Raw genomic sequence first — 14,765 nt, forward strand, 5'->3', positions numbered from 1 at the left:
TTCCTCAGATTGATTTGTCTGAACGGACATCCAGTCACGTGGGCAGTGCGGCATTGGGACGCAGCATCTTGTTCCCGCCTTTTCAGGGAACAGGGTTACAGCAAAGTAACCCGAGACGTTCCCTTTCAAAGGCACTCGATGCTGCGTGAAAATGCTATGGGAACGAAAGTACCAACGTCGCCGCACTGCAAGTGTCTGGACCCCCAGGTTGTGTAGCGTGTGCGCACAAGGCCGAGAGGTCTCAAAACTATGTCTGGGAAACTGACTCGAGGACTCGAAATGCACAAATGTGTGCGGAGAGGACCAACCCGCCGCGTCACACACTTGCTGCAGGGGAATACCTCTTGCTAGTGCAATAGATTAAGCGATCCCCCTGGTTAAGTGAGCCCTAATTCCTAGAGGTATTCCCACGCGCCTCATAGGAAAGAGCAATAGCATTTCTCACCCAATGTGACAAGGTCTGTGTAGTGGCGGCCGCCCCCCGGTTGCGGCCTCCATAGCATATAAAAAGCTGCTCTGATTTACGCCACTGGCTGGTGTGGTGGACGTAGATCTGAAGAGAACATACTGGACACAGTAGGTGAAATTTTTCCTGCTCCGAAGCTGTGAAAGGCAGAGGACAGAAGGCTTCAAGAACAACAGGGTGCATGGTTGAGAATGGAACTTTCGGAAGATAGTTCAGGTGAGGATGCAAAATGGCATTGACTAGCCCAGGGGCAAAGTCCAGGCAGGATGGGGAGACTGACAAGGCGCGCAGACCTCCAATTCTCTTCACAGAGGTAATGGCCATAAGAAAAAACATCTTAAGGGTCAGAAACATGCCAGGCAACTAAAGGGTGTTTTCCCACAGTAACCGCCTCAATCGGAACGTGGCAGGCTGAAATAGTGGCTACGTACGTCCTGAGGGTACTAGGGCACAAGTCCGATGACAACTTTTCTTGCAGGAACCCCATCACTGAAACAATTCGGCAGTGGACTGGGTCTACCTGCTTCGTCATGCACCAACCTTCAAATACATTCCATTTGAGGGCATAAGCTCACTAGCCCTAGCTTGAATGTGCTGCTCCTGCTATACATGCTGTGTGGAGAATAAACTACTCCCAGCCATTTGCTCACTTCCGGTTTGGCGCGGGTGACCGTAAGGAGGCCGCGTGCGAAGAGCTAGCAACCCGCAAGCGGAGCGCCTCCAAGCCACTGGGGGCGTTCGCCATGGACCTGAGATCTCTCGCGCGCCGGGGCTACCCGGAATTCGGGCCTGTCCAGCAGGAAGAGCTAGCTCGCCGTGCGTTCCTGCGGGGAATCCGGCTGTCGCGCCGGACTACCGCCGCAACGTTTTCAGGCCTGAGGACAACGTACCCCAGCAGCCGTTAAACTAGCTTCGGGGGGCGCCGAGGGGAAGCCGCCTCCCACAGCCGTCGGTCAGGACGTTCTTTGTGGCAGACATTCTCTCTGGCAGACATCGAGGATGATTGTATCTTGAGGTGGGGGCGGTACTGAATCTCGCGGACGGAACTTTGCGTGGTAACTTCGGGTTAGCCAGGTTGCTAGTGCCCAAAGCGCAGCCGGACGTGTTAGTAGCACGCACCAGGGGGGTGGAACTTCCGGTGGACGCGCCATGTAAACACCTGGTAGCCGACCAAGCGAGGATAATGGCCGAGCTGATGCAGCGTAGCAGTGTGGGGCTAAGTCAGACACAGAGCGACACCGTGAAGTCCCTTTTGCATGAGTTCGCAGACATTTTCATGGTAGATGAGCGCAAGTGCACTCATACCAACTTGGTGCAGCACACGATCGATACGGGTAACGCAGCACCTATTCGGCTACATCTGAGACGCCTCCCATTAGCTAAACGAGCTATTGCCGAGCAGAAGCTGCGTGAGATGGCCGACTCGGGCATCATAGAGCCAGCGTCCGGACCGTGGTCTTCACCGGTTGTGCTTGTGCGTAAAAAGGATAAATCGTGGTGGTTTTGTGTGGCCTACCGGCGGTTAAACGAGGTGACGTGCAAAGATTCTTATCCGTTACCGCGAATAGATGATGCGCTGAAATATGTTGCGTGCTTGGCGTGGTTTAGCTCGTTGGATTTGCGTAGCGGGTATTGGCAAGCAGAGCTCGCCCCGGAAGCACGACCTAAAACGCCGTTCTCGATCGGGCAAGGGCTATGGCAATTTCGGCGCCTGCCATTCTGTAACGCTCCAGCGCTGTTTAAACGGTTGATGGAAAAAGTGTTGGCAGATATTCAACGCAACCGTTGTGTCGTTTACTTAGATGATTTATTGGTGCACGGCAAGGAGTTTGAGGTCCAGCCAAAATTGCTGCGGTACATAATTGGCCTGAACCGTTAAACGTGTCACAGCTATGCACCTTTCTCAGCTTAGCCTCGTACTATTGCCAGTTCGTGAAGGATTTTGCCACGATCGCCAGTCCGCTGCACGGGCTCACGAGAATTCAATTCAATTCAATTCAATTTTATTTGTATAGCGCTTTTAGCAATTTTCATTGCCGCAAAGCAGCTTTACATAGTCAAAAGAATTATTTAGGTTTGTATGAAATGTGAATTTGTATGAATCAAAATGGTCAGTTTGTCCCTGGTGAGCAAGCCGAGGGCGACAGTGGCAAGGAAAAACTCCCTGAGATGGTAAGAGGAAGAAACCTTGAGAGGAACCAGACTCAACAGGGAACCCATCCTCATTTGGGTGAAACAAAAAGCAGTAAATGATCTGCATTTATACAGTGTGTAGGGTGGGAGGCAGTTCAGCTATAATAGCTGATGTTAATTGATGTTAATATGGAGTCCAGGTAGTTATTGAAGACCCAGGTAGACTTGTAAGAAGTTCCAGTCATGAACTATCGAACTGTCAAGTCCCCAGAGAAACAGTTGCCAACACCAGTCAAGGCCAGAACCATTTTCTAGGTAGAGAAAGAATCAGCTGTTTCGCTGGGACAGGGTGCACGCGCGTGCTTTCACTCGGTTACTGGAAGCTCTGGTCACGTCGCCCGTTTTCGAATATCCTGATGCATCTCGTATGTTTATCCTCGACATGGACGCAAGCGATGTTGGGCTAGGGGCTGTCCTGTCTCAGGTCTCCGAGGGCAAAGAGTGTGCTATTGCCTACTTCAGCTGCGCGTTGTCTGGACTGGAGAAGAATTACTGCGTCACGCGGCACAAGCTGCTAGCGGTCGTCGTGGCCCTTAAACATTTTAGGCCGTATTTATACGGGCAATCCTTCTTGCTGCGGACCGAACAAGCTTCGCTGGTGTGGCTGCTTAGTTTTAAAGAGCCCGAGGGGCAGTTAGCGTGCTGGCTCGAGCGGTTGCAGGATTATAATTTTACCGTTCAGCACAGAGCGGGAAAACTGCATGCTAACGCCAATGCTTTATCCCGCCAGCCATGTAGCAAAGAGCGTTGTCGGTACTGCGAGCGGGTTGAAGAGCGCGTAGGTGGTTGCGACATCGAACAATTTCCGAACCCCGTGAATCAGAACATTCTCCTTCCACCACGGCGCGAGTGCTGGTGGATAAGGTGTTTAGCCGATTCGGCGCCCCGGAGCAGTTGCACAGCGATCAGGGGCGTAACTTCGAGGCGGAGGTGTTTGTGGTGATGTGCGAGCACCTCGGGGTGAAAAAGACCCACACCATGCCCCTCCATCCGCAAAGTGACGGCCTCGTGGAGCGTTTGAATCGAACACTCACCACTCAACTTGCCGCGCTGACCAGCGACCGGCAGAAGGATTGGGACGAACATTTTCCTCTCATGCTTTGGGCCTATCGCACAGCAGTGCAGGAGTCATCACAGCTGACGCCAGCTGCGTAAATGTTCGGTTGCGAGTTGCGCACACCCGTGGACCTTGTGTTTGGGCCACCTCCCCAATTGGATTTACCCACGAAGCCGGGGTTGGATTATTTTTGTTCACTGATAGACAAATTGTTCCGTGTCCACAAGTTGTTGCGTAGACACTTGGTGGACGCCGGTGTTAAGCAGCGCCGACCACCGTCACGCCTCCTAGGCTGAGTTCGCCATGGTGACCGGGGACGGTCACAGCTCGGGTGGGGGCAGTGTGGCGTGGGTGGGGTTTGATTGGCAACCGTCATGCGGGACGGGTTGTTATGTGTTCACCCTGTGTGTGTTAGATGTCTGTTTTATTAACTGTGGATGTGTGTTTATTGATTGTGTGTGACTTGTTGAATGTGCTGTTCCTGCTATATATATATAATGTGTGTGTGTGTAAAAAAACTGCATACAGTATATGGAATGAAACCTGAGATAGTTACATATACACACTGAATGACGCATAGATAGTATGCGCGATCCCTTGCACCATCTGCTGAGAGAAATGAGAATCGCATGTTGGAAAAGGCAGGAAACGGCATGACTGGCACGCAGCTGTCAGTGATTTCACGTAAATAAGAGCAAAATGGCTTTATACTGGCTTTTACTGGTGCGATTTTGAAAATGTAAGCATACAGGGTGATTAAGCTCACAGATCTAGGAAAAGTCATGAACGGAGGGTCTTGGAATTTGATTGAGTGTGAAGTGTTATTTTTTTCCCCATTGCGGTCAAATGACCAGTGCTTATTGCTTCTAGTGTTAATGCCTGTTTTTTTCTGTAATATGATGGGGCCTGTAACCTGACTGAAATTCTTAGAAGATATTTTTTTCCTGCAAGAGGGCACATATTTGAGCTGACACCACCTTCTCTAACATTTTTTATATAAACAGAAGTTTTTAAATCGATCAGTAATTTGTTACTTCATTAGGGTCTAATTTAGGTTTTTTCAAGAAAAGGATTAATGACTGCCAACTTGAGAGATTTAGGGACGTGACCCAAATATAGCGAGGGATTAATAATGTTTTGAAGTGGCCCTCCTGTGGCCCAGCTGTATATACAGCATCACTTTTGTTACGAGTGGTTGTAAGTTGTTGCTTGGTTACGGTGTAGCTTGTGTGTAGTGTTTTCTTGTTCTACCTCTAATTGTTTACAGGTGGAGTGGCTCATGAGTGGCTCGTGATGGCCGCAGTATTTAAGCCGCTGCGATGGAGGATTCTTCGGCTTCCCCGCTCTCCTGGTTTCCCTTTTCGTCTTTGATGTAGTCTTTCGATTATGTTGAGTGATTGCAAAAGGATCGCTAAGCAAGACATTTGTTGTTATTTTGTCAATTAAGTATAACTGAGTTGTGTTCGTAGCTGTTATGTTTGTCACCTCACTTCCTGATCCTTGTTAAGTGGACTACGGCTGGGAGGTGGGTGCCTGTTTGTTGTGTTCGTTTTTCTCCTGTTTTTTTGTTAGTAGGGAGGGAAGATTTTGTATCCTTTTATTTATAATTTCTTTTCTAGGTTAGTTTTGCGATCGGTAGTTAGTTTTGTTCATTGTATTTTCTTTTGCCGTTTCCCCTCCCGAAGGCCATGCTGTTTTTGTCCATTTTAATTTAATAAATTTCTTCTCTTGCATTCTAACTGTGTTTTGTGGTCGTGAAACTTTGGGATCTTCTAAAGAGGATCCCTGTTTACTTGTTACGGTTAATTTTTCTCTTTGAGTAGGGGTTTAATTTTATTCATAACACTTTTTTTAGTAATCTAGTCGGCATTGAATCTAACAAACACATTGCTTAACCATGGTCACTAACTGGATTTAACTGCAATGATCATTGTGGTTCAGCTGCAACAATCATTTAACCCTAACTGATATGCTGTGGTTGTAGTCATTGCAGGTGGGGCAAATTAATGGCCAATGTGGGAGATTTTTGTCTTCCACTGTTAATGCCAATTACACTTAAATTATAATAGTATAATAAAAATTACTTTATATTAGAAGCTAAATTTTCTTGCAGCAATTAAAGCCCAAATGAGCCAAACTAATGCAAGTTCAAGAACAGGAAAAGAACAGACTGGGTAACAAACTGCACACTCCTGAGTAAGCATCTCTTCTGTGCTATTCATTCATTTTAAATGTTTTTATCTTATTCATTCTCTACTGTCCATATTCCCTACACTGAATTGCCATTAGGTATGGTTTTTGCTCAGAGGCAACAGGAGTCTTCATCTAATTGGTTTACTTAGCTCTTCTTTTCTGATGCTTATCCAAGCTCTATCCAATATGTATTTCTTATATATATTTTTATTTGTTATTATCAATTTTTATATTTCCTTATTTTATATTAGCTAATGCTTTGTTTTGATGTTTTTTGTTTATGTTTATAGCAGACTAAACTGTACCTTTGTATGTCAGGACTACGTTATGGGCTCTTCCAGCTTCTACCTGATAAGAGAGAATGCTGTGCTCGAAAAAAAATAAAAATACTTTCCTTTCCCCTCACACCACTATGTTTCAGGGTAGCTACTTCAGATCTCTTTTTCAGAAGTGCCTTATTGAGAAAATAACTTGGTCTGTGTTTTTATGTATTATTTTTATTTTGTTCAGATTCACCTTTCTCCTTACCATGCAGGTGCTTTGCTCACCATGATCTGTAGGAGATGTAGGAGTAAGGAGATTGCTGAAACTATTGAAATTAGGTTAAGGACTGTAAAACTCATTATTAAAACCTAAAAGGTAGAACCATCATCACTGAGAAAGAAATGTGGTCAGAAAGCCATCCTAAATGAGAGTGATGGGAGATCATTTAATCGATTGGTGGAATCAAATCATAAAAAACAAAAGTAAAATAAAACATTATGTTTAATAGTGACAGTAAGAGCATTATAACACGCACAACTTGAGAAACCCTCAAGAAATTGGGACTAAACGGCTTTGTAACCTTAATAAAACAACTTATTGGTGGGACTAATCGAAAAAAAAAGTTTCAGTTTGCTAGGGAGCATGGAGAATTGAATGTGGAGCATTGAAAAAATGTGGGCAGATGAATCTTTGATTCGGATAAATCAGATTTACCCTGTTCGAGAGTGATAGGTGCATCAGTGTAAGAAAAGAGGTAGATGAAATGATATTCAACTTTGGATAGAAATAAATGTTGTGACATCGCAAAAGCATATTAAAACAATGCCATGGCTGTAATCTAAGCAAAAGGCAGACTGATTCTTAGCCAAGCAATAAAATATACAAGACATTTTAAAAAAGGTTAACACAAGGTCACCAGAGCCAGTCCATGTGTACAAATACTCGGAACGTGTTCAAATGGGGAGGGCACAGGGTCAGGTGTGTCAATGGTGTCTCCTGAATTATTATTATTTTTTTGTAGGATCGGATGTCTGTTATGGTCGAATGGCTGGACAGAAACCAGTTCTGAAAAAGGGTATATGGCAGGCACTTTACAAGCACTGTAAACTTTGAAACCAATAACACAGATTAGCTCCTGCTTTTTGCCATAAATTCTACTTGCATATTTTTGTGCATGGCTGAGAGGATTTGTGTACATTTGGACAAAAGTCTCAGTTGAGGCTTGGAGTGCTGTCAGTGTTAAGTGGGGTTGAGGTCAAGGCTTTGTGCAGACTCAAGTTCATTTACTCCGACCCTGGCAAACCCTGTCCTCATGGAGATTACCTTGTGTTCTTGTGTTGCAGTAAAAGGAAATCTTAATTCTAAATCAAGAAATTCCAGTCTGTCCTAGAAAGAACTGGTGCGCATGCAGGTTTGCATTCCACACAAACACAGAGAAGCCAAATCTAACAGTGTATTCAAAGCCAATATGATTACACATGTCACATCAGGGATTTGGAAAGAAAGCCCAAACAAGCTATTTCAGTAGCTTATACAATTATTTTCTTTGTAAATGCTTCCAGTTTTTTTCCCAAAGGTTTGGAGAAAATTTGTCTGATAGACAAATACCCACATATGGGAAAGATTGTCTATATTATTAAAGTGTAGACATAAAGTATGATTATTTCCTGCAAAACTTTAATTCAAACAGTGTTTATAATTATTACTGATAATACAGAATAATTTTCCCATATGCCCTTTATCTTATAAATACATAGTGTGGCGTGGGTGGGGTTTGACAGACGACCATGGACCTGAGATCTCTCGCACGCCGGGGCTACCCGGAATTCGGGCCCGTCCAGCAGGAAGAGCTAGCACGGCGTGCGTTCCTGCGGGGAATTCGGCCGTCGCGGCTTCGCGAGCACCTCCGGTTGGCGGCACCGGCTTCCCTGTTTGAGGCGCTGCGCGAAGCCGAGCGCGCAGAGCCCATCATGGCAGACCACCACGGCGAAAGAGCAGAGCGTTTTCCCGTGGCTCGGGGCCGCTCGGTAGGTGAACCTAGCCGGGGACAGGGCTACCCGTCGCGGCTAGGCCTCGACTCAGCCTCCGAGGTTCCGCGACCACGCCGAGGCCAGGGACTGACGGACTACCGCTGCGACGTTCTCGGGCCTGAGGACAACGTACTCCAGCAGCCGTTAAAACTAGCCGAGGAGAAGCCGCCTCCTACAGCCGTCTTTGCTTCCCCAACGGCCGGGTTCAACTTCCGGTCAGGACGCGTAGGGAATCGCGCGGGTGTCTACGTGAACTGTGGCCTGGACAACGTTTCGCTACGGGCGCTCGTGGACACTGGCTCTACGGTTTCACTGCTGCGCTGGGGAGTATTAGACCAAGGCGAGCGCGGTTGTATGCTGCCGGTCCCGGCTTTGAGCATTCTCACCGTATCGGGAAGTTTTTTGAAGATACGGGCCTGTCGCACAGTGCTAATACAAGTAGGTGCAATCATTCTTTCTCATCCGTTCTTTGTGGCAGACATCGAGGATGATTGTATCTTGGGTTTAGACATTTTGGAAAGGTGGGGTGCGGTACTGAATCTCGTGGACGGAACTCTGCGCGGTAACTTCGGGTTAGCCAGGTTGCTAGTGCCCAAAGCGCAGCCGGACGGGTTAGAAGCACGCACCAGGGGGGCGGAACTTCCGGTGGACGCGCCATGTAAACATCCGGTAGCCAACCGAGCTAGGATAATGGCCGAGCTAATGCAGCGTAGCAGTGTAGGGCTTAGCCAGTCACAGACCGACACCGTGAAGTCCCTTTTGCACGAGTTCGCGGATATTTTCGCGGTAGATGAGCGCGAGTGCACACATACCAATCTGGTGCAGCACACGATCGATACGGGTAACGCAGCGCCTGTTCGGCTACATCCGAGACGCCTCCCATTAGCTAAATGAGCTATCGCCGAGCAGAAGCTGCGCGAGTTACGGGAAGCTTTGGTCACGTTGCCCGTTCTCGGATATCCTGATACATCTCGTATGTTTATCCTCGACACGGACGCAAGCGATGTAGGGCTGGGGGCCGTCCTGTCTCAGGTTTCCGAGGATAAAGAGCGTGCTATAGCTTACTTCAGCCGCGCGTTGTCAGGACCGGAGAGGAACTACTGCGTCACCCGGCGCGAGCTGCTAGCGGTCGTCGCAGCCCTTAAACATTTTAGGCCGTATTTATACGGGCAATCCTTCCTGCTGCGGACCGATCACGCTTCGCTGATGTGGCTGCTTAGTTTTAAAGAGCCCGAGGGGCAGTTAGCGCGATGGCTCGAGCGGTTGCAGGACTACCATTTTACCGTTCAGCACCCAGCGAGAAAACTGCATGCTAACGCCGATGCTTTATCCCGCCGGCCGTGCAGCAAAGGGCGTTGTCGGCACTGCGAGCGGGTGGAGGAGCGCGTGGGTGATCGCGACATCAAACACTCTCCGACCCCCGTGAAGCCGAATGTTCTCCCTGCGCAGTCCTCCGGAGCCCCCGTCGGTAATCAGCCGTCCGATCCGGTGTGCAGCCGATTTATCGCGTCGCGTAAACCATCGCCTGTAGCCGTTTCGCCTGTGCCACAGATGGACTGTGATCAGCTAACTGCCGAGCAGGAGAAGGATCCGGCGCTGCAGCGGGTACTGGGGTGGGTTAACGCGGGCCAGAGACCGAATTATGCCGCGGTTGCTCACCTGGGGCCCGAGGAAAAAGCTCTCCACTTGCAGTTCAACCGACTAGTGTTGCGGGGAGGTTTACTCTACCGTCACTGGGAACGACCGTGCGGCGCTGGCGAATCTTTTCAGCTGCTGGTGCCGCGGAATCTGCGGTCACGAGTGTTGGGAATGGTACACGGGCATGCGGGTGCGGGACACTTCGGAGTCACTAAAACGTTGCGGCGGTTGCGCGCTCGCTTCTACTGGCCGGGCTGCCACACGGATAGTGATCTCTTTGTGCACAGATGCGACAACTGCACGGCAAAGAAGGGACCTACCCAGCGCTCGCGGGCACCCCTGCAAGACTTTCGGGTGGGGGCACCTATGGAGCGTATGGGCGTGGACATTCTTGGGCCGTTTCCTATCTCCGATCGCGGGAACCGGTATGTGCTGGTGGCCATGGATTATTTCACCAAGTGGCCGGAGGCGTTTGCTGTCCCTGACCAGAGCGCTTCCACCACGGCTCGAGTGCTGGTGGATGAGGTGTTCTGCCGATTCGGCGCCCCGGAGCAGTTGCACAGCGATCAGGGGCGTAACTTCGAGGCGGAGGTGTTTGCGGCGGTGTGCGAGCGCCTCGGGGTGAAAAAGACCCGCACCACGCCCCTTCATCCGCAGAGTGACGGCCTCGTGGAACGCTTCAATCGAACGCTCACCACCCAACTTGCCGTGCTTACCAGCGACCGTCAAAAGGATTGGGACGAACATTTGCCTCTCGTGCTTTGGGCTTATCGCACAGCAGTGCAGGAGTCCTTACAGCTGACGCCAGCTGCGTTAATGTTCGGTCGCGAGTTGCGCACGCCCGTGGACCTTGTGTTCGGGTCCCCCCCACAAGTGGATTTACCCACGAAGCCGGGATTGGATTATTTTTTTTTACTGAAAGACAAACTGTTCCGTGTCCACGAGTTGGCACGTAGACACTTGGCGGACGCCGGTGTTAAGCAGCGCCGCGTGTATGACACTCACAGCCAGGGGCAAGACTTTGCTGCTGGGGAGCAGGTGTGGGTGTATTCCCCCGGAAGGAAAAGGGGGCTCTCGCCGAAGCTCATGTCTCACTGGGTGGGCCCCTGCACGGTCATTGCCCAGCTCTCCGATGTAGTCTACCGGAGTCTATCACGCCTCCAAGACTGAGTTCGCCTTGGTGACCGGGGACGGTCACAGCACGGGTGGGGGCAGTGGCGTGGGTGGGGTTTGACAGACGACCATCATGCTTTGCGGGAGGCGTTATGATGTGTTCACCGTGTTGGGGAAAGGTGTTTGGGGTAGTGGCTTCGGCCAGGTTGTGTGTGTGTGTGGGTGTAAGATGTCTGTTTAGTGACTGTGGAATGTGCTGTTGCTCAATAAAATACTCCCAGCCATTGCATTGGGCAGCAAATAAGCTCACTCGTCTCTCCACCATCCTTTCCGGCGTAAAAACGCTACAATATATTAATTATTGGTCATGTTTAATGATAAGGCCTAGAGCTAGAAATGTAATACTAGTGACAGCAGGAGAGATAAAAGACACATCCAGATCATTGAAAGTGAGCTGGCGATCACTGGTGGCATGGAATTACCTGCAAAATACAAACAGGTACATAATATTTAATGCATAGAAGCATGTATTTACATTTAAAATGATTTTAGATCATTTTATTATAAATAAGTTAGTCTGTGGACATATATACTAACCAAATGTCTGAGTGAGATCGATGGAGTTTGGAATAACAATAAAATCCAAGTTACTAAGTCCATTGAGAAGAGTTCTTTTCACTTCGGATGTAGTAACATTTGGTCCATTAGAATTAAAGTAGATGTTGCTTTCTACTACAGTAGAACCCTTCCTGTAGGGACACAGATATAGATATTTATTTAAATATAGATAAAGATTAAATTCAGTGAGTGATCACAATGAAATCAATATTCAAAATCAAAATTTTTAACGTACCTTAATCGTAAAATTTCCATGTTTTTGAAGTTTTTAAAGGTTTTGGAGTACAAAGGTTCAATCTAAAAGAAATAACTCGGTGGGTATCAATTGTAATGTTAAACATCCTGATAAACTAGTTTGTCACATTTAATACTAGAGGCAGTAAATAAATAATGAATGAATAAATAATAAATACACTGAACCGTAAAAATGTTTAGAATAAAAAATAATTGCATTTGCATTTAATGCAGCTTTGTAATATTCATATAATTTAATTAATCTGAACTGAAAAATCAGGTAAGTTAAAAAATTAGACATGACTTATATTACATATTACATATAGCACTGACACATTCAGTTGTATTAATAATACAACTTCAGGTTGTATTAATTGCCAAAAGATTTTTAAGGGAGGCAAAATGACCTTTGTTTAGAGAATGAAATTAATAGTAATTATAAGGGCAATATCAATAACTCATACCTGACTGCGGATTGTTTTAGCTTTTGCTGCAAACTGGGGAGAGTTGGTATTGACCAGTGCTGGATCAAATGTTTCATCAATGCGGAAGGTCAAGTCAAAAACTGCAGTTACATCTACAGGCACTGAAGTTGTGCTTGAGCTTGTAGCTGTGGTCGAGGTTGAAGTTATGATTGATAAGCTGGTTGTAGATTTGCTCAGGCTCGAAGTCGTGGTGATTGACCTGGTTGTAAATGTGCTCTGGGTTGAAGTCATTGTGCTAGACCTGGTTGTAAATGTGATCGGGCTTGAAGTCGTGGTGATTGACTTGGTTGTAGACATGCTCGGGGTGGAAGTAGTGGTGGTTAACCTGGTTGTAGATGTGCTCGGGCTTGAAGTCGTGGTGCTTGACCTGGTTGTAGTCATGCTCGGGCTTGAAGTCGTGGTGCTTGACCTGGTTGTAGACGTACTCGGGCTTGAAGTCGTGGTGCTTGACCTGGTTGTAGAAGTGCTCGGGCTTGAAGTAGTGGTGCTTGACCTGGTTGTAGAAGTGCTCGGGCTTGAAGTCGTGGTGCTTGACCTGGTTGAAGACGTGCTCGGGCTTGAAGTCGTGCTGGTTGACCTGGTTGTAGAAGTGCTCGGGCTTGAAGTCGTGGTGCTTGACCTGGTTGTAGAAGTGCTCGGGCTTGAAGTCGTGGTGCTTGACCTGGTTGTAGACGTGCTCGGGCTTGAAGTCGTGCTGGTTGACCTGGTTGTAGACGTGCTCGGGCTTGAAGTCGTGCTGGTTGACCTGGTTGTAGACGTGTTCGGGCTTGAAGTCGTGCTGGTTAACCTGGTTGTAGATGTGGGGGTGCTTGTAGTCATAGTTGTTAAGGTGCTTGTAGACGTGCTCAGGGTTAAATTCATGGTTGCTAAACTTGTTGAAGATGTCCTTGGGGTAGAAGGGAAAGTCATGGTTGATTTGCTGTCTGTAGGCGTACTTATTGGCGAAGTCGTGGATAATATGCTGTCTATAAATGTGCTCGCCATGATTGTCGTGTTGTCTGTAGATGTGCTCGTTAGTGAAGTCAGTGTTGTGCTGTCTGTAGATATGCTCGTTGGTGAAGATGTGGTTGTTGTGTTGTCTTTAGACGTGCTCCTTAGTGATATGGTTGTTGTGCGGTCTGTAGGTGTGCTTATTGGCAAGATCGTGGTTGTTGGGATGTCTGTAGAGGTGATCATTGGTGAAGTCATCATTGTTGTGCTGTCTGTAGAAGAGCTTTTTGGTGCGGTGGTTGTGCTTTCTGTAGATGTGATCATTGGCAAAGTCATGGTTGTTGTGCTTTTTGTTGATGTGTTAGATGGTGACATTGTGGTTGTTGTGCTCTCTGTAGATGTGCTTGTCATGCTTGTTGTGCTGCCTGTAGACATGCTTGTTGGGGAAGTTGTGGTTGTTGTGCTGTCCGTAGAAGAGCTTATTGGTGTGGTTGTTGTGCTGTCTGTAGACATGCTCATTGGCGAAGTTATGCTTGTTGTGCTGTTTGTAGATGTGCTTGTTGGGGAAGTCATGGTTGTTGTGCTGTCTGTAGTTGTGCTGGTCGTTCTGTCTGTGGATATGCTCATTAATGACATTGTTGTGATATCTGTAGATGTGCTCGTTGGTGAAGTCGTCATTGTTGTGCTGTCTGTAGAAAAGCTTGTTGGTGTGGTTGTGCTGTCTGTAGACATGCTTCTCATGCTTGTTATGCTGTCTGTAGTTGTGCTGGTTGATGTTGTTGTGGTATCTGTAGACGTGCTTGTTGGTGAAATCACCATTGTTGTGCTGTCTGGCAAAGTTGTGGTTGTCGTGCTGTCTGTAGAAGAGCTTTTTGGTGTGATTGTTGTGCTGTCTGTAGAAGTTATGCGTGTTGTGCTAGCTATAGTTGTGCTGCTCGTACTGTCTGTGGATATGCTCGTTGATGATGTTGTTGTGCTGCCAGTAGAAAAGCTTGTTGGTGCGGTTGTTGTGCTGTCTGTAGACATGCTTGTTGTGCTGTCTGTAGATGTGCTTGTTGGGGAAGTCATGGTTGTTGTGCTGTCTGTAGATGTGCTTGTTAGGGAAGTCATTGTTGTTGTGCTCTCTGTAGATGTGCTCACAGGTGACGTTGTGGTTGTTGTGCTTTCTGTAGATGTGCTTTTCATGCTTGTTGTGCTATCTGTAGTTGTGCCGGTCGTGCTGTCTGTGGATATGCTTGTTGATGTTGTTGTGGTATCTGTAGATGTGCTTGTTGGTGAAATCGGCGTTGTCGTGCTGTCTGTAGAAGAGCTCGTTGGAGTGGTTGTTGTGCTGTCTGTAGACATGCTTGTTGTGCTGTCTATAGTTGTGCTGTTCGTACTGTCTGTGGATATGCTCGTTGATGATGTTGTGCTGTCTGTAGAAAAGCTCGTTAATTATGTTGTTGTGCTGTCTGTAGAAAAGCTTGTTGGTGCGGTTGTTGTGCTGTCTGTAGACATGCTTGTTGTGCTGTCTGTAGATGTGCTTGTTAAGGAAGTCATGGTTG

At 47.6% G+C, this 14,765-nt stretch overlaps 1 long non-coding RNA gene across 1 annotated transcript; it reads right to left on the minus strand.

Annotated features, from left to right (window-relative positions):
* Positions 1 to 11,605: 11,605 nt before the first annotated feature.
* Positions 11,606 to 12,377, minus strand: LOC128508364 (uncharacterized). The gene is made up of 3 exons (XR_008355905.1): positions 12,271 to 12,377; positions 11,808 to 11,869; positions 11,606 to 11,703 (listed from the first exon to the last, which is right to left on the minus strand). It is a non-coding gene; the product is annotated as an uncharacterized LOC128508364 (long non-coding RNA).
* Positions 12,378 to 14,765: the final 2,388 nt, after the last annotated feature.

Source organism: Clarias gariepinus, chromosome 20 (assembly GCF_024256425.1).
Source record: "Clarias gariepinus isolate MV-2021 ecotype Netherlands chromosome 20, CGAR_prim_01v2, whole genome shotgun sequence".
Classification (NCBI taxonomy): Eukaryota; Metazoa; Chordata; class Actinopteri; order Siluriformes; family Clariidae; genus Clarias; species Clarias gariepinus.